The sequence below is a fragment of the Dermacentor albipictus genome, chromosome 10 (genome assembly GCF_038994185.2).
Source record: "Dermacentor albipictus isolate Rhodes 1998 colony chromosome 10, USDA_Dalb.pri_finalv2, whole genome shotgun sequence".
NCBI lineage: Eukaryota > Metazoa > Arthropoda > Arachnida > Ixodida > Ixodidae > Dermacentor > Dermacentor albipictus.
Window position 1 is genome coordinate 85,779,894 of NC_091830.1, and position 22,696 is coordinate 85,802,589.

The window sequence follows — 22,696 nt, forward strand, 5'->3', positions numbered from 1 at the left end:
AGTGCTGGAAAAGAGGTCCTACTACTTCATTGTTCATTGTGCTGTGACAGGCACTGGCAAATAAGGTTAGTAGAAAAAAAACACATTTTTTCCCCACTAACTGCTAGTGCCTGTCACAGCACAACAAACAGTGAAGCTATATGCAAACCAGTCAAATAAAGTCAAATCGATAAAAAAATCATATTGCATCTGGTATTTCATTGCATGCGTGCATGCCGATTCCCGGTAGGTGGGCTGCACAAATTCTGTCAAATGTCTGCTTATATGCTGCACCCTGTGACCACAATCTCGACAGACTCCCAGAAATGCTGTATCCTGCGGCTACACGGATTGAGCAAACTTTCTGCAGAAATGCTGTATCCTGCGGCTACACAGATTAAGCAGACTTTCTGCAAAAATGCTGTATCCTGCGGCTACAGAGACTGAGCAGACTTTCTGCAGAAAGCGTGTACAAATTGGGCGCTGGGAGGTGACAGGGGGTGAGAGAAAGTCTGTCACATGTCTTCAGATATTCTGCATCCCGGGTGACTCGGGGTATGCAGACTTTCTGCAGAAAGGGTGTACCAATTGGGCGCTGGGAGGTGACAGGGGGTGACAGAAAGTCTGTTACCTGTCTTCAGATATTCTGCATCCCGGGTGACTCGGGGTATGCAGAATTTCTGCAGCAAGTGTGCAATGATTTTTGTAAGGGCAAAGGGCCTATTGTCACGAGCGTCCGCCTCTGCTATGCGTTGGGTCGAAGTGCGTCTTTGCGCATGCATTTCGGGCAGTGGTGCACCACAGGCTGCCCGCCTCCCGTACGTGTAGGGATCTAGAGCGTGCGCGCTCAGCTCCCAAGCACACCCGCTTGTAGCCGCAAAGGCAGCTTGGCCGGGTTGTTGCCGTTGGGGGAGGGGCACAGGCCCTCCCCACGTGCAGCGTGGCTCAAGGGCCTCGCTGGCGGGCGGCGGTGGGCCATAGGCTCACGCGGCGAGATTGTCGCCTTGAATGCGCTTTGCCTCGGCGGCCAATTCTAAATCTCGGAAGCGGCCGCCGCGCAGGTACGCCGAAAAGGTCGGATGTGCCTGCCTGATCACCCGCTCGACGTGTTCCTCGTTCGAAGCTTGGGGCTCGGGGACTAAGAAAACTTCTTGCATCGCGCGTACGTACTTTTGAAGCGACTCGTCAGGAGCTTGTGTACGTAGCTCAAGCTCTCGCCTCATCCTACTCTGGTAGTCAGCGGGTAGGAATTCGCGCAGGAATGCCCCGCGTAACACCTCGAGGGTTGTTGCACGGTATCCGGAAAGCCGGTTCCACCTAGCCGCCGTGTAAAAAAGTGCTACGGGAACGACGCGTTCTAGCACCTCCTGATCCTCCAAACAATTTGCCATCTGGTAGCGTACCAGGGAGTCACAATAATCCCTGGCACTGAGGAGGTCACCGTATCCGCTGTAAGTCGGGACTGCCAACCGTACAACGCGGTGCGCGCATTTCGGGACAGCCAAAAGCGTCCTAACTGCCCCCGAGAGTGACTGAATCATTTCAACGGCGTTTTGCAACAGCGTCTGTGCGCCTGCTCCAAAGGGAACCGTTGGCGCGTTAGCGGCGTAGACGAGCAAGGGTGAACAATCGTGCAGCTCGATTCGTGGCGCGGTTTCCACAGGGATACCGGATGCGACGCCACCAGCCCCAGAGCAAAATAGGCTCCTGGCGAGGTGCGCCTGCTGTCGTTCACAGTCGCCACTTGAGGCAGCTATACGTGAATTGCTTAGGCCGCTTGCAGCCAGCGCCAACAAAACAGGTGCGCGCTCGAAGGTTGCGCCACTGGGCACAACCGAATGCACTCCAAAGGGAGACGAGGGAGCGAAATTTATGGCTGCAGCATTGTAATCCCCACAGGGGGCCGTGGCAGGCTACTGGTTTTGGCCTCTCATTTGAGTAGCAGCCAGCGGGCAAACGTCGGAGAGGGCTAAGGCCCCGTTTCCATGCTGTGCTCCGTAAACTGCGCAGGGAGCCGATCGAGAGCGCTGCGACTTCGCACTGCCTTGCATTCCGAAGGGAGCCGTGGCAGACGAATGTGTTGGTGTTCACTGTCAGGGGAGGGCTCTGGCCCCGTTCCCAAACAACGCTACTGCTCCCATGGGAGCTGATACTAAGCTCCCATGGGAGCTGGTCGTGCTAACACAGCTGCTGCTATCGCCACTGCTTTGCCCAGTACGAGCAGGGCTATAGCTTTCCCAATGGGAGTATTTGATGGTATTTGTACTAACTATACGTGGTCTTTCAGTTGAACTATCAGAACGCAAATGCTAGGCGGGTTCATTAGATACTTTGAGCGTGGCCGCTATTCCGGCAAACCGGGGTGGTTTGGACGAATTACCGGATGGTCGGGGGCGTAAGCTTGAGCGGCCAGATTGGTGGTTGCAGCTGGTGGTGCAAAGTTCAACCGCCAGAACACAGAGCCAATTACTATATTCTGCTTACCTGGGGCGTAAGTTTTCGACAGCCGCGTAATTGTGAACACAATTACGCCGCTGCCGAAAATTGGACCAGCAGCAAAGCAGAATAAAGTAGGTTACTACAATTCTAGCTCTGTGTTTGCCTGGTTGAGCTCTACAACGCCAGGCGGCGGCACCACTCCGGCACCTCACGTTTACGCCCCCGACCATCCGGTAATCCGCCCAAACCACCCCGGTTTGCCAGAATAGCGGACACGCTAAAAGTCTCTACTGACATACGAAAGTGCAGTTCGAGAACTCGCTGTTTCGTATGCTATACTTGCCGCTTTCCCGCCATGGAATCTTATGCAACCGTAATCTTTCCTGGGAAACGCTTGCGGCAAACGCCGTTCGGGAAAGCCAGCTTTCTGCGCTCGCCTCGGAAGCACCCACGGTGCCTCCGAGGCGAGCGCCATCTAGTGGTGCTGGAAAGAAGTCCACGCAGCGCGCGCCTTCTATGATTGCTTGAGTTTTTAACACAGACACGACAGATGCATTGGGCGCGTGTGTGTTTTGGGTTGGGCACGCTATTTCAGGGATTTAGCGGGAGCCCAAAAGATTTGCATGAACAAATACGGCGGCACCCATTGAGGTGACGGCTATAACCTAACACCGAGCTAGGCTCTATTCCTGGTAATGCGTTACGTTCGCAAGCTAGGAGGAGTGCCTGCGGTTATCGCTTTCTCTCAACTAGCCTGTGTAATCAAGACTGATTCGATACACCCCGCTCATTCCGAATTCGATTGTCGACTTCATACGCGTAGGCTTAAGAGGGATCAGCTTAGCTGGTAAAGGGTTATCGATCTAAAAGCAAAATATTGCTTGCTTCTAATATAATGACCTCTAAATTTCAATTAAACGCGAAAACATAAGTCAAGATTACTCTTCTCATCAAAAAATCGTGTATTTTATTTAATTAATCCTAACAGCGTTTCTTTGACGCCACACTGACACTGTCAGAGGAAGATGCTATCCGCAAACACAAAAGCCTTCTCTAAAACGCAAACACCTGCAACAATCCTTGGCCCGTAACTTTTGGGGCCCCTATTGTAAAACTCTCTAGTCTCGTGATGATCGGGCTGGTCGTGTGGCCGAGCTAGTTCGAGAAGAGGAGATAAAGTGGAAACGTTACACCATCGACGCCGTTGCCGAGCGAGATCGCATGCGGCGACGTTGGGCCGAGCATCCGGCGGTTCGGGCCCGCGTGGCAGAGCAGCGCAGCGACAACGGCGACGTCAAGATAAACAACGAGGCCGCACATTTCGGCTTCACTGGTTTACCATATGTACTGTGTGCATGGGCGGTGCTCTCTTTCGAACTTTCGTAATATGCGATTTTTACCATGCTTTTTCTCCCTAGGACTGTTGCAGTAGCAAGTCAAGCCAACGGCGGACTTGAGGGCACTTCATGTGAAAAGACTGTCACAACGTCTTCGACGAGGGCTCGGTCCCGACCAAGGAGACCTCGTTCGTTTTCCCTAGCTTCGGATCCAAACGGTCCAAAGAGCTTCAATAATGCATTTTTGAATGAACACAGTTTTCCATGGTAACTTCAGCACTGCTCAAGTGAGTCGAGTACTACAAAGTTTTGATGGAGTATAATTACACTCCACGAAATCACCCTCATTAGAACCAAAAGTGCTTCACTTTTTCCACTGATACTTATTGATGAGCTGGGTACACAAGATGTGGCCGCAGGATCACGCCGATAGGACTTTGCTTCTCTTGGAACAGCAAAATGACACGCACTGTGACGACTGGCGACCTCAATAGTTTTTATAGAGAAATTTCCTGTTTACCCACTTTGTTTTTGACGGCAGGTTTCGTTACTAAACAGAATACATAAGTTACTACAGTGTTTAAAAGCACAATGACATTTAGATGTAACCAAGAGCCACTGCATATAACACCCCAGAATGCTCACTGTAAAAATGCTGTTTCCAGTGTGCGATAATTTAATCAAGCGTCTTAAGGCTCATGATGCTAATCTTTATGCGCAGTGTTAAATCTGCACAGCTAAAATCACCGGAAGGCGATTACAGTATGTCTAAATAAATTATTATATGAAGAATAATTTCTTGTAGATATTGCTGTTTTCAATCGCAGACACATACGCATACACTTTATACACACAGTACATGTTTGTACTGTGTGTATGAAGAAATTGCGACGTACATGCTAGGGCGCAAAAGCAGTGATAAGATTTCTTTATTTAGTCAATAAAAAAATTGACCACCTCGACGAGACGTTGGCCACATTTTAAAACCAGACATGTGTTTAGGCTACAACATACCCTTTGTTGACTGTGTAATGATGTGTGTACGCGCCTCTTTTTGCCAGTCTTGTCACGCTTTCGATACAATAAAAGCAAGCTGAAACCATGTGTGGCTTTATCTAACTTCAATGTACCGAGTACTGCAGCCGAAGACCAATTTGTTTAAGTCGCTACCATGCCTGAAAGTGAGTTTGATGTGCTGCATTCCATCACCGCGGCTTATGTGATTTCTTTTAAGTATTGGACCTATAGCCTTACATCTCGCTCTCAGTAGAAGCTATTCGGTAGTGTCGATTCTTCTAAATAGTCCCAGATGGGGTATGTGCTGTTGTGAGTGTGCATATTCACACACGTCTCCTCACCAATCTTCTCTGGTCGAAAATCGAATGTTGCCGTCATCGCGTGATCACACTGTGATCACGCGATGATCACTGTGATGCACATAAGGGTACACATTGCGAGAGAATAAGCGTTGCACATAATCCGATGAAATTATATGCATTACATCATACTGTTACGTTTCGCCTACGACGCGCGGCATAGCCGGCGCGGATGCAACGGACGCCGGGGCTTCGTTCAAAGCGGCGGACATTTTGGCCCGTTCAGCGCTGCCGCAACGCCTCCCCGCCAAGCGCGTCCAGGCATATTTCAATGCCACATGTCTTCGTGTGTGTGTGTGCGTGTGCGTGTGTGCATGTTGGAGCCCACGCTTGTCAAAGCGCGGCAGCCGGGGAGAGGAGCTCCCCCAACTCTGAAGCGAGGAGGTCTGACCGGCGCCGGCCCGGTGGATGCGTCACTTCTTGTCTCAACGTGTCCGAGCAGCACCGTCACGTGCGCCTGTAACGAGGTGTTCCTTCTTGCCCTCGACTCCGAGAGTATAAAAGCAGCTGCCCCCGGACGCCAAGAGAGAGGGTTCGAATTCTTCCGTCGAGTAACGTGCTCTCCCGTTTCTCCACTTCGGTCGACCTGACCCGCCGCTCTTTTGTGATGCTAAAATAAACAAGTTGTTCTGTTAGCAGTCGACTCATCATTCGCCAGGACCTTCGGATACTTCCAGCTGTGCCCCAGGCCGCCAGGCCAACGCTACCCATGGGGCTTGCGACTCAAATGCAACAATACGTATTCTACGAGCAACTCATTCGAACCTTTTCAGGAAAAAACAATCATAGATGATTACGATTAGAATATAAATATAGAAATTATGAAATCAGGGTATAGAAGTAACACTCGTTGAGTCGCAGAAATGAAGCTTTTACGAAGGCAATGTGAATAAAGCACGCCAATATAGCACAGACTAAGCTGAAAATCTCAAATATTGTGTGCCTTGAATAACGCTGACTTCACAAACCACACGGCGGCGAGGAAGCCAGGCCGATCAGCATTGTCAAAGCACAAGTGTGCGAATGCAGCTATACGCTGTCTTAAAGAGGCGCTTAAGAGAACAAGTTTTTCAGCTGTGTTTGCAAATGACACAGTAAACAAACGGGCATACTTGGGATTATAAAGGTCTGGTCACCTAAAACTTAGGTGAACGAGGGTTAATATACATATAGTACTCCACTCATACCAAGCTGTGGTCAACTCTGTCACTAAATAGCATTTAGGTGTTGAAATAGCAGAGACCATTACTTCTTTTCTGACTTAAATTAGTTTTGCCTATTTTAAAAGTAGTAAATACTGCACTTCTGTAGTGTGTCTCACAGGGAGCTTGCGCAATTATTTGTACATTTATTGCACAGTGCTTATTTGTCGCTACTTTCGTGCCAGCCGCCTGAATTCATTGATGAAACGTTGCATGCGCAGTGTTCTGTACCGCTAAGAACTACGCATATAACTAATGTCCTCACCTTTCTAATTAGGCACGTTTCGAAATTAAGCTTTAACTTGAATACTGTAGTATAGGATGCTGCAGAATGGAAGTGAAATTGATTAACTACTCACGTAACCGCATCTGCTTCTCTAGACAACTATCTGCATAGACAGGTCAGAAGATGAGACTGAGAGGATTAAAATGTGCCATAAGAAATTTTGTTTTGAATGCACTTTGCAATAAGTAGGCTTGACAGACACCCGTCCTCGCTTAGTTTTTTTGTTACTACGCTATTTACGCTATGAAATAATGAAAAAATAAAACACATTGAGTCCTCTATGTGGACCAAGCGTACTTTATTTTCTATGGACAGTACAATATCTCCACAAAAACGTAGCATGGAGGAAATCTCGGTGTTAGACGGGAATAAAACTGACAAATGTTGGAACGCAAATGGTGCACATGGCATGTACAGATTTCTGCGCTTTTCTACAGTATAAATCATAAGCCAGACGAATCGGAAATATCGCATATTGAAGAGACGCGGGAAGAATGTGTCGTGTGTATATGTACAGATGAAATATAACGCTAAGAACATCCACTCAGAGCGAAATGTGCAGCTAACTTTAGTAAGCTTGGTATTTTCTTTTTCAGATTGTTAGGCGCACCATATTATTTTCGTTGCCCTTTGTATCTTCATCCTTCTTCAAGGCCGCCATGGTTTTCGTGGGTGAAACTCTTGCCTACTTGTAGCGACCGTTGTTACTTCCTTCTGTTAGACACGTCGAGTCCTTAATATTTTATATTATACACGTGAAGTATTTATTAAGTTTCAAGGTAAGAATAGTTTAGACCCGCCGTGGTTGCTGAGTGGCTATGGTGTTTGGCTGCCAAGCGCAAGGTCGTGGGATCGAATCCCGGCCATGGCGGCCGGATTTCGCTGACGGCGAAAACAACCGCGCACTAGACTTAGGTACATGTTAAAGAACGCCAGGTAGTAGAAACTTCCGGAGTCCTCCACTACGGCGTGCCTCATAATCAGTAAGAGGTTTTGGCACGTAGAAGCCCTTAATTTGATTTCTTTAACCATACTTTATGCCCACATTTCTTGATCCACATCGCCCCGAAAAGAAAACCGTACCGACCACACGAGTTGTAGAAACCAACGTGAGGGAAACTTTGCGTGCTGTTTGCTTTGATTGATGATAATTAGGCGTGGTGTCGACGGCAGATATTTATGTAATTCAGCGTTTCCTCCGAAACGAGAGTGCTGAATTGCGGCTGAACGTTGCCTTGCGTGCGCCCCTGTTATTTTGCCTGCGTAGTACGCAGAACACACGGGGGGGGGGGGGTCGTAGTGCCGTTGGTGTTCGACACGCTTCATAACATCTGATACGGTTGAGCACATTCAAGTCCGAGGGCGATTAAATCGTTGCCGCATCCCGTATGCCGTATGTGCCAGTGAAGGCGAGCGAATGTCAGTCGGCGATATCGGGTCTAAGCTCGGACCCGCAAGGGAAAGGGTAGCAGGGAAGAGGAGCGCCGTTTTCCATCGCGCGCTGCTCCGTGGGGCGGAGGGGGGGGGGCTGTAGGAAGGGGAGGGGCGCGTTCTGCTTCAAGGGGCCCGGGTGGCAGCATGCGCCCGCCTTGGCCGCAGTGTCTTGAAAGCCATATGAAAGGCGACACAGACCGCCGCGGGCTGTGTATGCGGGGTTTGCTTAGCCTCGATGCGAGACGCAGTCCAAAGGTGAAATCGTTAACAGCAGCAGCAGCCGTCCAGAATGCCACCTGACTGGTAACCGGTGCTGGAACGTTCTTCAGCGCCTTGGGTATGGCCGCATGACCACGGCTTTGCTGGATGCATATAGCAAAAGCAAACGTTGATAAAGGTGCGCGTCTGTTATCGAAAATGCCGTACAATTTTCCCAGCATCCCTATAGGACGGTGTCAAACTACTTCAGATCCGCGCCCGCACGACCGTAGGGCTTCCTGGATGCGGCGCTGGTCCTCCGTGCAGGCCCATGCACAGAACTATCTTTCATACCCGAATTTCCCCATGCTGATCTGCAGTATATTTCGTGCAAACATTTTTTTAGGTACTGCAACACTACAGACTGGCGCTGACGCTTTCACCCTCACACTGAAATGCCATTGCGAAAGCCTCAATATAAACTAATTGGATCCTTTCACACGCTTCATAACGATAATTTTATAAGCTCAGAGTGTAGGAATGTTTTTGAAATTATTACGTTCCACAAAACTTTTTTTATAGATGACTCGGTCATGCCGTCCTGGTATCTTTCACAGGATAGAAGGATTTCGATTTATAAGCAGGTATAGACTCATATTGCAACCTTCAAAACGTCGTATATTGAAGCATTTACTACACAAATGCTAGACGCTGTAATTACTGGCGTGTCTGCTCCCTCACCAACAATTTTTCTTTTCAATTGCTGCAGGCAAAGACAGCGCCTCTTCTATTCGCTGGCGAGGCGTTGCTGTCCCGTCCTTTTCGATTTTGAAAAAGGGAGCTATATTTCTGCATCAAGAGCTTCTGCAAGTGAACCACTTCATAGGATAAAGTTTTCGCCTCTATAATCTGCGCACGCAGTTTGCGAAGGGATACGCGTGAGCCGCACCGACATCTGTACCTGTAAGATAAGGACAATTGTGCCAGACAATCTGAGAGAAGAGAACGTAAGTTTTGCGCCCCGCAGTGGCACATGAGCGTTTGGATTTATTCATGCAAATTTCTGGAATACCAGTTTATCCATTGTGGCGTGTGAGTACAATGGCGTATCATGTGCCTAGCTGGCTTGTACTCAACTTGTACCCTTAGAGCTAAACATTTTGACCCAATTGCTTGTCTGATTGGGTTCATTACAATTGTGACTCTACGTGGAACTAACCAAAAATAGGTTTATTTTCCTGATATTTCGGCAGCAACTCGGTTCCTTCTTCAAGGGTGAGGACAACGGCGATGTCGAGGTGCAAATTTTAGTATATCATAGTCTATGTGTGGGAGGAGGGCGGAAGGGAGGGGTGGATGAGTGGTTGTACAATGTTTCTTGACTACTTGAACATGGTAGGCCAGCTGCGGTGCGGGATTATTCTGCGCTTACACCGCGAATAGAACGTGACACAGGCTTCCTGTAAAACTGTTTAAGCCTTCGTTTTGTTGGTCTCCGTTATAAGAATTTCAATTTTTTCGTAGGCAATTTGAAACCCTCTTCCTTCCCAAGCCGGACACTTCTAAGACAAGGCACCACAACATTTCCTTCCTTTCACCTCAAATTTTCTCCGCTGCGGCCTTCCCGCCTCCTCGACTATGAAATCTTAAAGTTGCGCCTCGAAATCCCTGTCGTCAATCCCCCCCCCCCCCCCCCCACGAAGGAGCTGATCTAATGGTTTCGAAACGCAGGGAAAATAAGCTTACTCATTGGTTCGGGCTACCCGGAATGGGAACCACAATGCCCCCAGTAAATCTGCCGGTTAGTCTGTGATGTTATTATTAGCCCTACTAATTGTATTGCGGAGAGCAGCGTCAGGTAGCGCCCATGTGCACATCTGTCTGTTGTTCTGGGCCAGTGAATTCTGCCCTTTCTTTCCTTCTTTCTTTCTTTCTTTCTTGCAACAACCACACGAACAGTCGCTTGTTCAGCTACCACGCCTCACCTCACGCAGATATGGGTACATGTACGGAATGGCGAAGAATGACAAAGGAAGGCCTCATGATCCTGTTTTCATTTGTGTTTTCTTAGTGACATGTGTCTTCTTGTGACATTCTCGCTTGCCCAGCTTCGTTTATGGTGTTACTTTTTTTTTACGTAGCTGTGCTATCAAGATTGCGACAACCATGCTCGAAGCGATGAAACAGCTCACGTGACGTGTATTTGTGAAATGCAGGATTCGAGAGGGCGCTGCGAAAGCCCACGCGAGAAAACGCCGATAAAGTGCAACGCACCTGCAAACACTTCACTGTGCTGTAGTCCTGTCGCCAGGTACATTCAATAGCTCTACTCGATTCAGTGCAGGCAGGTTCCGGTTGACCCGCAACGGAGAACTGCTGTGCAGCACCAGAGCCCCAACAAATACGACAGCGACGAACTGTGGTAGAGCGCGGTCATATTATCGACGGCTGATGCTGAAGCTATAGAAAGTTAGCCCGAGCCATTTTCAGCATCTCTCATGTCGCAAAGAGACTTGGACTTGCTGTGCTATGCACTGATGCGAATTCCCATGACAGCAGTACTGTCCCTGCAGGACGCCAATATGCCTTTGATACCAGACCTGAGCAATGCTACGCAGATGGAGGCTGTCTACTCCATTCGACATGCCCTGGAAGCTGTCAACGCTCTTCAGACGCGTAAATTGCTCATTGTCCGGCTCCTCTGCTACCTCGTCCAGCGGCGGGCACTGCGCTCGCGACAGCAGTAACGCGTGAGCAGTGTCCGCAGTCCCGCTGCGGTGGTGACCGCCAGCTTCGTTCTGCCCGAGTGGTCTGAGACCGTTGTGAAATATGCGGGCGGCCATACCAAGTGCATGTGCGATCACCATTCGCTGCCGTTTCTCTTCGTAAACGCCACGACGAGCTGCGAGTCACTGCCGCTGTCCACTTGGTGCTGTAAAAAAACCCCGAAGAAATACTCGAAGGCCATTTCGACAAACTCGGTTTAGCATTTGGCAGTTCCCGTGAGCACAGGCCTGACGTTGGCGCACGGTTTATGAACAACGCCAAGACAGGACGCCTCTTTAATATTTCTGACCGAGAAGACCAGACAGTAGACGAGGAACATGAAAAGCCTTCTCGCAAGAGAAGCCGGCCTTCCGGTAAGACACGCTTTTCTTCAAAGTCCTTCCATGTCACTTGAAAAGTATAGTATTCCGTTGAAGCTTAGTAGCATAGCTTGTATGAAGTTCGAAGTATCAATAGCGTCTGGGCCAGTATTACGCTAATGCTTGCCAATGCAAGGACATTGGGCAGAACTTTGTGCTTACAATGGCTGTGCTATGTGTGCTGCTAAGGAAGCCCAGTCGAATGATGGCTATAACTTTTGCTGTAGCTATGAAACTTGATTTCGCGGATTCCAACCCTTCATGTCATTTTTCGTCGGATACATGCCCAGTAAGTTAATGAAGCGCCTTCGTGGCTTCAAGGACGCGTACCAGCGCTGTCATTTCAAGATAGGACGGACGTTGCTATTTGCAAGCTCTTCGCTAACGTAGCTTTGTAATTTGTTTTGTTTGCAGCTTCAGTAGTGCATAAACTCGTTTTCCTATGTAGCCTTGTAAGTATTCGCCCTGAGTAAATCTTGTAACTTGCCTATACATCGCTTTTGCTTATTTCCGTCTGTGTTAAACACGTGTACCCACTCGTTGAGTAATTTGTCTTGATTCCAGAAGTAACCCCGGCCAAGCGCCTCTTGTAAAATACGGCAGAATATCGAAAAGCCCTGAACAAGCATCAATAATTCAATTAACGATCGCTTGCACCTTTCTGCTCTTTTTTTTAGACCATTTCTTTGCACGTCGTAATGTGACAGGGTCATGCACGTGACGTCATCAGGCCAAGCAACGTCGATTACTCTATATATGGGGTTCATCCCTTCCCATCGTTCTACTGGCATGCTTTGGCTACGCGGTCGCATGCCCCCTATATAATCCGCGGAAATGGTCCGGCGTTTCCTACTAGCCAAGCAGCGGTTAGCGAAGCCTGCTATGTCATGCCAGTGACGCCCGAAGGACGGAACATTTTTTTCTGTATTCACTCTTTACACGTTGATCCCGTAGGTGCCGCAATCCTTGATCACCTGGTAACTCGTCCATTGCTTTCCTCGGCTACATGCGTTGCCTCCAAGTTTAGAATGGATGTGCATGATGCCGGTGCGGATCAGTAAACTTCCGTTTCGGCGGATATCATAGAAAGCGAGTAGGTGAACGAAGTTTTCGCTACAGCTTAAGCGTATGTTTTCGCCCTTCCGAAGCTCATTATGCCTCGTCCAAAAAGCGCAAGCACAGCTTAAGATCCTGGCTAGAATTGTATTCCAAGCTTTCCAAACTTTTCACATGGGCATTAGATCAGGGTCAGTCGGGTTTGGTCTTGACCATTTACTTGGCTGCAAATTGTCATGTTTCTAATTCAGTAAGGTTCCTCATTGTGGACACTGATTATGTTTCAGCCTAATCGCTCACGGGTGGGTTCAGTTGCGATAAATTTGTTCTTGCTGCGCACAAGCCAGCTAGCAACGGAGATATTCTGTGTTTTTATACTTTTTTTGCAAAATCTGGTATCGCTAGGAAACAGCTTACTCTGTGGACCATCACGTTCAGCGCTGAACATCAGTCGCTTGCCGGCGTATAGTTTACGTCGCCGACGCTTCGGTGCGTTGATTAAAGTGTGCACCCGTCGCCCCCTCCCCCCTTTCTTTTATTCGATGGCGATAGAGCGGACGTGAATTTCCGTGAGTTGCGGTGGATGTCTGTAGATAATGTGCAATTAGCTTACTCTGCCACGAAGCAGCGCTACCAGGGTTATCATGATTTATCGAGCGGGACTCGCTCTTTCCGTCGATCAATGGAGGAGGAGGTGTTTTTGCGAGGCTAGTAATACTGCCCTTGTATAGGAGTTCATTGTGTTATCCTCTAGAAAAACACATAGCGCACAGAGGCGGCCACACACTGTCTGCAAGAAAGAGCGGTCCATGCACCTGGTCGCACAGATTTATTGCATTCTTTAATATGGCAGTCACTATTTCTGATGCCAACTCTACTGCACAGGTATGTACCACTCCAAATTTAGCAGGAGGGATGAAGCGCAGTGCGTTAGCAAACACACATTTGAGTTTCTGTCAGCTGACCGTACATAAGCGTGGGAGAAACAGTAATGGATTGGTATAGGCTCAGTTGTGCTGAGGCAACGTGTAGCGTGCCACCGAACGTTTCATCCGATTCCTGTATAGAGTAAGCTGCTTCGGAAAAAAGTGTCTATTCGCAAAGTGCGCGCCGACAGATGCACCACTAGTGGCGGTCTACCTATGGTAAATCGGGAATGGAGGCAACAGTCCGCAGTGATTTTTGCGTCGTTGCTCATGCTGTACGCGTCACTAATGTTTAGAATCTCACCGGCGTTATTATAGTAGGTGGATTGTCTAAAGATGTCAAGCGGTCTATAGTCTGTTGCTGCGTCAGCGTTCCTGGAAAGCCCTCACCTGCTTCAACTATACAGCAGTGACAGATTTATCGTAGGAAAATCATTTGTAGCTGATATAAACACATCTCAAAACCTTGTAATTCTTTTATTTGACTGTTGCTTTGGGGAATGATGTAAAAAACATATACTCAAGCATAGAAAACGTACACTTTCGCCGTTTCATCTTAACGAACATACTGGAATTCACGTCCGGCGCTTCGAATTTTGATCACTACTGAAATCCCCAATAGTAGCGGACGGATAAACTATCTTGGTTGTCTTTCGCCTGCCAAGATATTGAATCCGATATGCCCTTTGTACCTAAGTCGTTTTTCTCCAGCTGTCTAATAACCACGTCACTTGTATTGCAATTGCAACCGCTGTCGCAGGTACCAGCCGATTCATATATATGACACGGCTTTGCAGAAATGGCGGTGCCCTCTCACAAGCTGTCTATATGTTCAGAAAAACTTTAGGAAACTAATAGTTCCGGAAACTTTACGTTTCTTAATAATGATGCAGTTTTATTACTACATTACAGTGGCGAAGGCGCCGTTATCAAGCATAAGAAAGGTAGGTTGCTGGCCAAAAGCACAAGCACATCGCATGTTTTTTTTTTTTCGGAAAATAACGCCGACGCAATTTGAAAGCTACATTTGACAATTCTACTACGAGTGCTTAAAGCGGCTTTATTGTACACGGGATACCATCGCCACCCAACAGTCTGAATAGACGTAACGCTGTTCATCAACGGCTTGTTGCTCAGTGCAGTACTTTTTCTTGCTTGTATTTGTATGCACTGTACCCGAGAGCTATCCGCGGATCGCGTAAGGCACGCGCCATTAAAGTGCGTGCTGTTATTGTCATAGCTCGGCCACGTTATAAACGAGCTAGCTTCCCGTCCCTGGGATAATATTGCGCCCCGCACGTAGTCCTATGTTATTTGTGCTTCAGAATTGTTCTTTCATCGCAAAAAAATGCAGATATGACGAGTACCAAGCCAGAAACATCATATTGAAGCTTCTGATGTGTCCCTAATATTGACGCGTGTACTTGTTTGTCTTTATGGGGCGACACGCTTCACCGCCTAACAAATGTTATCGCACAGAGCAGGACGCGCCTGAATGTATCGGAAGTTTTTAGAATGTTATCGGTGCTTCCATCCGCAGTCTGTGACCCCACCTTGTGTAATCTGATCGCATGTGTGCGCCATAACAAATAATTTAGAACTTCGTGGAAGGCACGCGGGTCCCAGCGATTACTCTAGAACATTCGATGACTGATGTATAAAAGCCGACGCGCTTGACCCGCTGATCAGATTTTCGACGATCGCTGGCTGGCTTCGTTCTTTAGGTGTAGTCTGTTTTTGATGGCACAAGTTCGCCCAATAAAACACTAGTTTCGTCAGTCACAGTTTTGGTGCCTTCCTCACCATCAGCACTACGGGACAATATACCTCCACGGTTTACAAATTAGCTACTGGCAAAAACATTAAGAAGGGACGTAACTACCTTGAACACACTGATTGAATGTGGGAACTAAAATGATTGGTAATTTCTAAACTGGCTTCAGAAGCACCAAAAAATGCCGTTCCGAACTACTTAAAGACCCGTTAAACACGTGGTATGCCTTATTTCAGTAGGTCTTATTAAAGCTTCGTTCATATCAGTAGGGACGCACTGTATGTACTTGCCCTTGTGTAGTCTGTTTTGAATATTTAAAGATTTCCTTGGCGCCCCATAGTTAATTTGACCCTCTGTTAATTTAGCAAGGCTCGCACTTGAAAGAACACTGCTGCAGAGATTGAAACGCGATACTCGGACAGCATTGCAGACTGCCCATTTGGCTCCATCCGTGAGCGATGGGTTGTATGCAGTGGTAGTGTGTTACGAAGACTCGCTCTCGTTTGGTGCAAAAATGCATCAGCTCGGTATGCCCGACGCCCGCTGGGGGTGCAGGAACCCCCTTAAATGATCTACTTCAAATATGGCGTTTCAATTGCGGAGCTTGAATGTTTCTGAATGCAAGGTAGTTGCTACAGTATCACGGGTGAGACCAGCGCAATATAAGCACGGACAACGGAGGAACACAGGACGAGCGCTGACTGCCAAATAATAGCGTGTATTATGTGCGCACACAAATATACCTATGGAAAGAAGTTATGCAAATCCCACACACTGTTCGAATGGATGTACGCGAAGTTTTCCGTGCTTAATGCTTCGACGATAATTAGCGGTGATATTGACGGCTAAAGCTTAATTTCTTCAACGCTTAGGCTAACACGAGTGGTGAGTTGATGTTAAACGTTACCTTGCGTGCACCAATGCTGTTTCTCTGCGCACATAAAACACACAGGGAGAGATGTTTGTTGTGGCGTGGTTGTGCGCCGTATGTTACAACCACTGAGTGGGTTGAGCGTTGTCACTTGCTCACATGGCGCATCGCATTGTGGCAGAAGTATTGAACTGAATTGGATTATGGCGCGGTGCTTGCCAAAACCACGATCCCATCATGAGGCAAGCTGTAGTGGCGGACTCCGGAATAATTTTGACACCGTGATGTTTTTCAACGTGCCCCAATAAGTGCGCGTGCCTTTTCTATTTCAGCCTCGTCGACAGGCGGCTGCCGCGACAGGGATCAAATTCGCGGCCTCTAACAATACCACAGCCGTAAAGCCAAAGCGGCGGGCACAGAATGTTGCTTTGACGTCCGACCACTTCCGTAGTGTCCCCTGGACTCTGGGGTGCGCTTCAATTATTGCGGCTCTGCATCTGCACGACTAGCGTAAGTTGTCGCTTGAGACATTTGCATGGCGCTTATTTTTGAGGAATAGCAACAACGTACTGTGCCGCACCTTGAACTTAAGCTTATCCTGTTTCCCCGCAACCGCTGTTATACTAGTAGTCGGCTTTCCTTGCCTTCTACCCGCCGTGGTTGCTCAGTGGCTATGGTGTTAGGCTGCTGAGCACGAGGTCGCGGGATCGAATCCTGGCCACGGCGGCCGCATTTCGATGGGGGCGAAATGCGAAAACACCCGTGTACTTAGATTTAGGTGCACGTTAAAGAACCCCAGGTGGTCGAAATTTCCGGAGTCCTCCACTACGGCGTGCCTCATAATCAGAAAGTGGTTTTGGCACGTAAAACCCCATAATTTAATTTAATTTTTCCTTGCCTTCTCAAGTTGCCTCCCCCTCACTTATATGGGAACTTCCTCTCCTCCTTTCTGTAGTTGTACCTGCGTCCACTCATGCCTTGGAAGTTATAAAAAGGGTAGCGCTGCAGCCTTTGCACTGCTTCCGAGCGAGTCACGGACAATTACCGCTGTCAAGCGACTAATGTGGCAACGGCCAGGGAGCTGCAGAGGGCATTGTGCATATTCGACGCGTTTGGGTGAAAAGGAGGTTCTCCTGTCACTTTTCCTGTCTCACTCGCACTTGCCATGTATATACACGCTATGAACTCCCCCCCCCCCCTCTCCGAGGCGGTGAACAAGACAGTAGCAGTAGTGGAAAAGTCCAAGGAAGAAGCAAAGAAAGCTTGGCTTTGAAAAAGGTGGGTGGCGGGGATTGCAAATTTGCAATATATCCGCACATGCCTGAAGTCATGAAAAGTGGCCTTGAAATGATAAAACCAGATTACCGGCGAAGATACATGAACTCTTCGTCTAGTAAACTCAGGTAGTTCACAATCAGCGCTCATCCTGTGTTCCTCCCTTGCCCGTATTTATTCAGCGCTGTTTTCACCCATCGGTTGCTGAGCACCTTACATTAATTCTCAGTGTCACTTTTGTGATGTTTCCAAATTTTCGTAATCTCGCATCCTGGCCGTGCTTTCTATCTCTAGGACGGTTCCAGTAGCAAGCGAAAGGAGCTGCGGACTTTAGACCACTTCCATCTGCCAAGACTGCCACAAGGTCCTTTACGAAGGCTCCAACAAGACCTCCATCGCTTGTCGAAGCGGCAAAGTGATCGGTACAAAGAACGTGTGTACTGCATTTGTGAAAGGTGCCGGAAAAGGGGACACAGTGTTGTGAGGGGAACTGAGCACTGCGAATTTCTGACGAAACAAGGGTGAACTCCACGAACGCAGCGTCGTTCGAAGCGGGAGACCTTCAATCCAATGGTCCTGGACCCAATGATGAGCGCAGGTACCGAATCCGCTTGACGCGGCCCCAAAGATGTGCGGTGAATATTGACGACCGCACATTCCTTCACCAATTTTAAAGCGTGAATTCCCTTTCCACCCACGTTTTTTTTACGTACGGATGCATGATTGACTAGAGTATCTAAATTACTGCCATTTTATGAAAAAGCATAATTACGTGAAGGCTATGAGCTACTCTATCCAAACGAAAGAGCGCTCACTGCAAATGTGACCTTTCTAGTCCACAAAAATATTATTCAGTGGGTTGAGGTTTGTGCTGTTAAGCTTTCTGCTCTGTGTTCTGATGTTTCTAACGTGTTTCTTGTGAAATGAATTTATCTGTATATTGCTGTAGTTACATTTCATAAATTTTGAGTTTTCATTGTTGACTCTGTCTGTTTGGAAGTTTTGGCTACAAAATCTTTGATGTCACTTCCGTGATGCAACGTAAAGTGCTCACCGAGTCCCCATTGCCGCCTTCCCAAACAGCATGTTTATGCTGCATGCCTTCGCGGGCTCGAATCCCGGCCACGTCGGCCACATTTCGATGGAGGCGAAATGCGAAAACACGCGTGTATTTCGATGTAGGTGCACGGTAAAGAACCCCAGGTGGTCTAAATTTCCGGAGTCCTCTACTGCGTGCCTCATAATCAGAAAGTGGTTTTGGCACGTAAAACCCCATAATTAAATTAAATTAGTGCTGTATGCTTGGAGAAAATGTGACGTTCTCGCTTTCCCGCGAAAGCCGCGATAACATGCTTTTCATGAAGTCAATAAAAACATAGGCCGCCTATATAAGATATTGTTCACATTTTGAAACATTATTTAGACTACAACATGCGCTTTATTCACGGTGGAAACATTCGTGTCCGCGCCTCTTCTTTCCTGACTTTTCAACCAGTCGCTAAGACCCACGTAGGGCAAAGTTGAGCCCTCTAATTACACAATGTGGCTTTGCCTAACTTCATTATAGTGATTAGTGCAGCCGAAGGCAACTGCCGCCCCTGATATTTCTTTGAACTAGTAGACATACCCTTCGCTCTCTGGTATGAGCCATTTGGTAGTGACCATTCTTTGGCAATTTCCAGGATCGAAGATGTCCTGTGGGTGTGTTCATCTGCAAACGCATCTCCTCACCATTCTTCTCTTCTCAAAAATTGAAAATTGCCGTCACCGTGACAACCTTGTTAGCGTGAACCATCACATGAGTGTGTGTACCCGCGCGAGTTTTCCATTTCGGCACGCCATATCCGTCTTGCATTAGATAAAAAATCCTTACATCAACATAAATTTGTGGCCGTTAATATGTACACATTGCGGGACAATACACGTTGCACATGATGAAATCAAAAACAAATTACGCATTACGTTAAGTATGGTAGCACCTACTTGTTCGCTTAACATCGATTCGAACATGTGCTTCGTTAACACCGATTCGAACACTCCTGCGCGGAGTTCTACACAGACGCATCGAAGTCACCCGAGGGGGTGTCGGGCGGAGCAATTGCCGGCCTTGTTCGCCAGGCTAAACCCGCCTGTTGCTACAATTCACCACCACCACCACCACCACCACCACCACCACCCGAGGGGGTGTCCTATGCAGCCGTCGGCCCATCCTTCTCGGAATCCGATGTACTGCATCCGGAAACAAGCATGTTTACGGCTGAGGCCCTCGCACTGCTGTCGGCTGTAAAGTATATAAAGAAATCAAAACTCGGAAATCAGCTATATAGACGGACTCCCTAAGTGCTGTGAAGGCCTTAATGTAATTTTCTAAGCACAAAAACCCAGTCATCATCGAATTCTATTTCGTCCTATGTAAAACGTATATATGTAACCAGCATGTCATCATATGCTGGGTGCCCGGTCATAGCGACATCGAAGGCAATGTTCTGGCGGACCAGATGGCCACATCAATTGCATCGTATTCTATAAATCCTACCGCAGCAGTCCCTGTCACAGATCTGAGGCCCTTTGCGTAGAAAACTGCGGAACTATTGGCAACGCTCGTGGGACATGGAAACAAATAATAAACTGCATGTATTAAAGCCACAATTATGTTTCTGGCCTCCTGTAACAAAATCCCGCCGGACAGATGTCCTATTCTGCCGCCTAAGAATAGGACACACTTTTCGCACACATACCTTCTTACTCAAGGGAAACGAGCCTCCAACCTGTGGTAGATGCGGGGAGAGGCTGACCGTCCTCCACGTCCTACAGGAGTGTCGGGAAGCCGAACCCGAAAGAAAAAAACATTCTCTTAGCATACAGGCACCACATCCCCCTTCATCCTGTTATGTTACTTGGTCCAGAACCACTCTTTGACACCAACGCCATCTTAGGTTTTTTGAAAGATGTTGTGTTGCATGTTATTAGCCCCACACGTTCGTAGCGCTTCCTCTTTTCAGAGGATGCCGCTGCGATAATTATTTTGAATAGCACATGCCTCTAGGCCCTTGTGGTTCAAGGGCTCTGGCGAGGCAGTAGCGCTGTAAGCAATTTAACGTCTCGCATATTTTAAACAATGCATCATTTTTTTTACGATGGATTTTAATCTTCACAGTCTTCGTCATTAGTCATCGCCATAATTTTATAGCACGTAGATTTTACGCACTTTACAGCGACTATTTTTAGGCCTCTTTACAGCCAAGTCACATCTTCCATAATACATCGTTAACACCACCATTTGTCATGGCGCTCTCTGGCCAAACCTGGCCCTTGCGCCACAATACACCACACATCGTCATCATCACCTACGACAAAAAAGCACGTAAATGGCAGCCGGAACGCATTACTGGCACGTTTTCCTTCTTGTCAGTACGTAACTCATTTGCCACGTTTCTGTAGTGCCTCTCACAGCAAAGCCGTGACCGCAAATGCTAATGTGCATACAGCGCGCACATCCGCGGCGCCGGAGCGCGTAGAACATGGCGGGTGACGTGAGCCACAAGGGAAACCGTGCTAGGAGAGGAGAAACTTATCGCCACAGGGGAAAAGCCGATCTAGGGACTTCATTAACATTAGGATGAAGGAGCAGACAGAAAAATACGGAAGTTAGCCAGTTCTCAGAACGGCTGACAACCGTGTCCTTGGGTAAGGCGGTAAGGGATGGAAAACCAACGAGCCCAACTTGTTGTTCAAGCGAAATAAGCTTGTTGCCTGGAAAAAGGAAATGCTTTTCGGTGGTCTGGTGCACTAGCAGCGCCCCCGCGCTCCCCTCCGTCCCCCTCTCCCTGTGTACATAAAGCCCTGTTTTCCGTGAATAAAATTCAGTTGAAGTCGGGTGTTCGTGTTATCCTTCTATCTCGGCCTGCACGGGTGAGGGGGTAAGGGCTGTAAAACTAAGCCCAGGCTGTAGTTCAAGCGAAATAAGCGCTTGAACCGTACCGTACCGTACGTACCGCGTACCGCGTACCGTACCGTACCGTACCGTACCGCGTTGAGCGAGGCAGATTGATGTCATCTCGGGCAGAGACGAGGACATCTTTTCTCCATTTTTTCTCCATTCCCCGCTTCACACGTATGGAAAGGACTGACACTTTTTGCTGGGCTCTCCGTTTGGCCTGACGTCCGCGGACATGGCCACCAATCCCGGCCAGCCAGTAATGCGCTCCTACTTCTCGGTTTCCTTAGTCCCTTCCATGGCCACGCGTTCATCTTCTCCTCTCCGTCTGTTTCCTTCTCCTTTGGCGTTGATCCATGTTCCCTCCAGTCTTCCCCTTCCACACACAGAACTATTTCTCGCTCAATAGCGCGGGGCCTTTCATATTTTTGCATACCGGGCTGAGCACCAGCAGCAACAGGATAGCTCCAGTCACCTCCTGCACGCCACCAGAGCTCCAACCAATAATGTGGCGAGGAACTGGCAGAGCCCGGTATAGCGACTGACGATCTCGATACTCCAGACCCAGACCTTCTCGCCCCAGACTTTATCGGCCTCTATGATGACCGCAATCGGCTTGGACGTGCTGTGCGGTGTCCTCATGCAAACAACCATGGAAAAACTTTTGTCCGTGAAGGATGCGTATCTGTGGTGGCTACCAGACCTGAATCAACGCACACATATGGAGGCCATCCATTTAATCCGACGTGCTATTGAAGGTTTCGAAGACTATGAGGATCGTACCTGCAACGTTGTCATTCTCTACTGCTGTATCGCGGAGCAACAAGCACACCGCACGTGGCATTCTTATCAAGTCACTGGTCAGGCCGTTTCAAATGCGACGCTTAAAGGCTGTTCCTCTTTGCACGAGCAATTGGCGAGAGGTTTCGAGATGATGAGCTGCCAAACCAAGTACACGATGAACAAATGGGAAGGTGTCGTCTACTCCTGCGTCATGGCCACAAGTCCTGGAAGCTCGTCGTTGGAGAACGACGTTATCTGCATGCAAGTTGAGCATTCACGGTCGCTGGTGATAGCGCGCGTCATCACGCGCTGTGAGGACCGTCTCATTACCGCTCTCCACCAAGTGCTGCAAAAGTATACCGGCGGAGGGCTGGATTGCTATGTTGAGAAACTCAGTTTTGACTTTGCCGGTGACCACGATTATCTTGTCGAAGTTGGTGGACTCCTTAGAAGCAAAGAACGACCTGCAGGACCCGTCTTGAACACCTCTGCCCGAAAAGACCAGCCAGCAGCCAATGAACCTGACCAGCCTCTTGGTGGAAGATGCCAGCTTTCTGGTAAGATACTTGAAGGGAAGGTTTACCAAGTTTGAGGGCTCTAACGCAGATAATAATATATTTGTTGTTTGTGGCATAGCTTGTATAAATTGCAAAAATTTCATGACATCTAAGATAATG

At 48.2% G+C, this 22,696-nt stretch overlaps 1 long non-coding RNA gene across 1 annotated transcript; it reads left to right on the plus strand.

The window, feature by feature from the left end:
* Nucleotides 1–10,505: 10,505 nt before the first annotated feature.
* Nucleotides 10,506–18,282, plus strand: LOC139050385 (uncharacterized). Its single transcript, XR_011508856.1, has 3 exons — nucleotides 10,506–11,391; nucleotides 16,357–16,534; nucleotides 17,594–18,282. It is a non-coding gene; the product is annotated as an uncharacterized lncRNA (long non-coding RNA).
* Nucleotides 18,283–22,696: the final 4,414 nt, after the last annotated feature.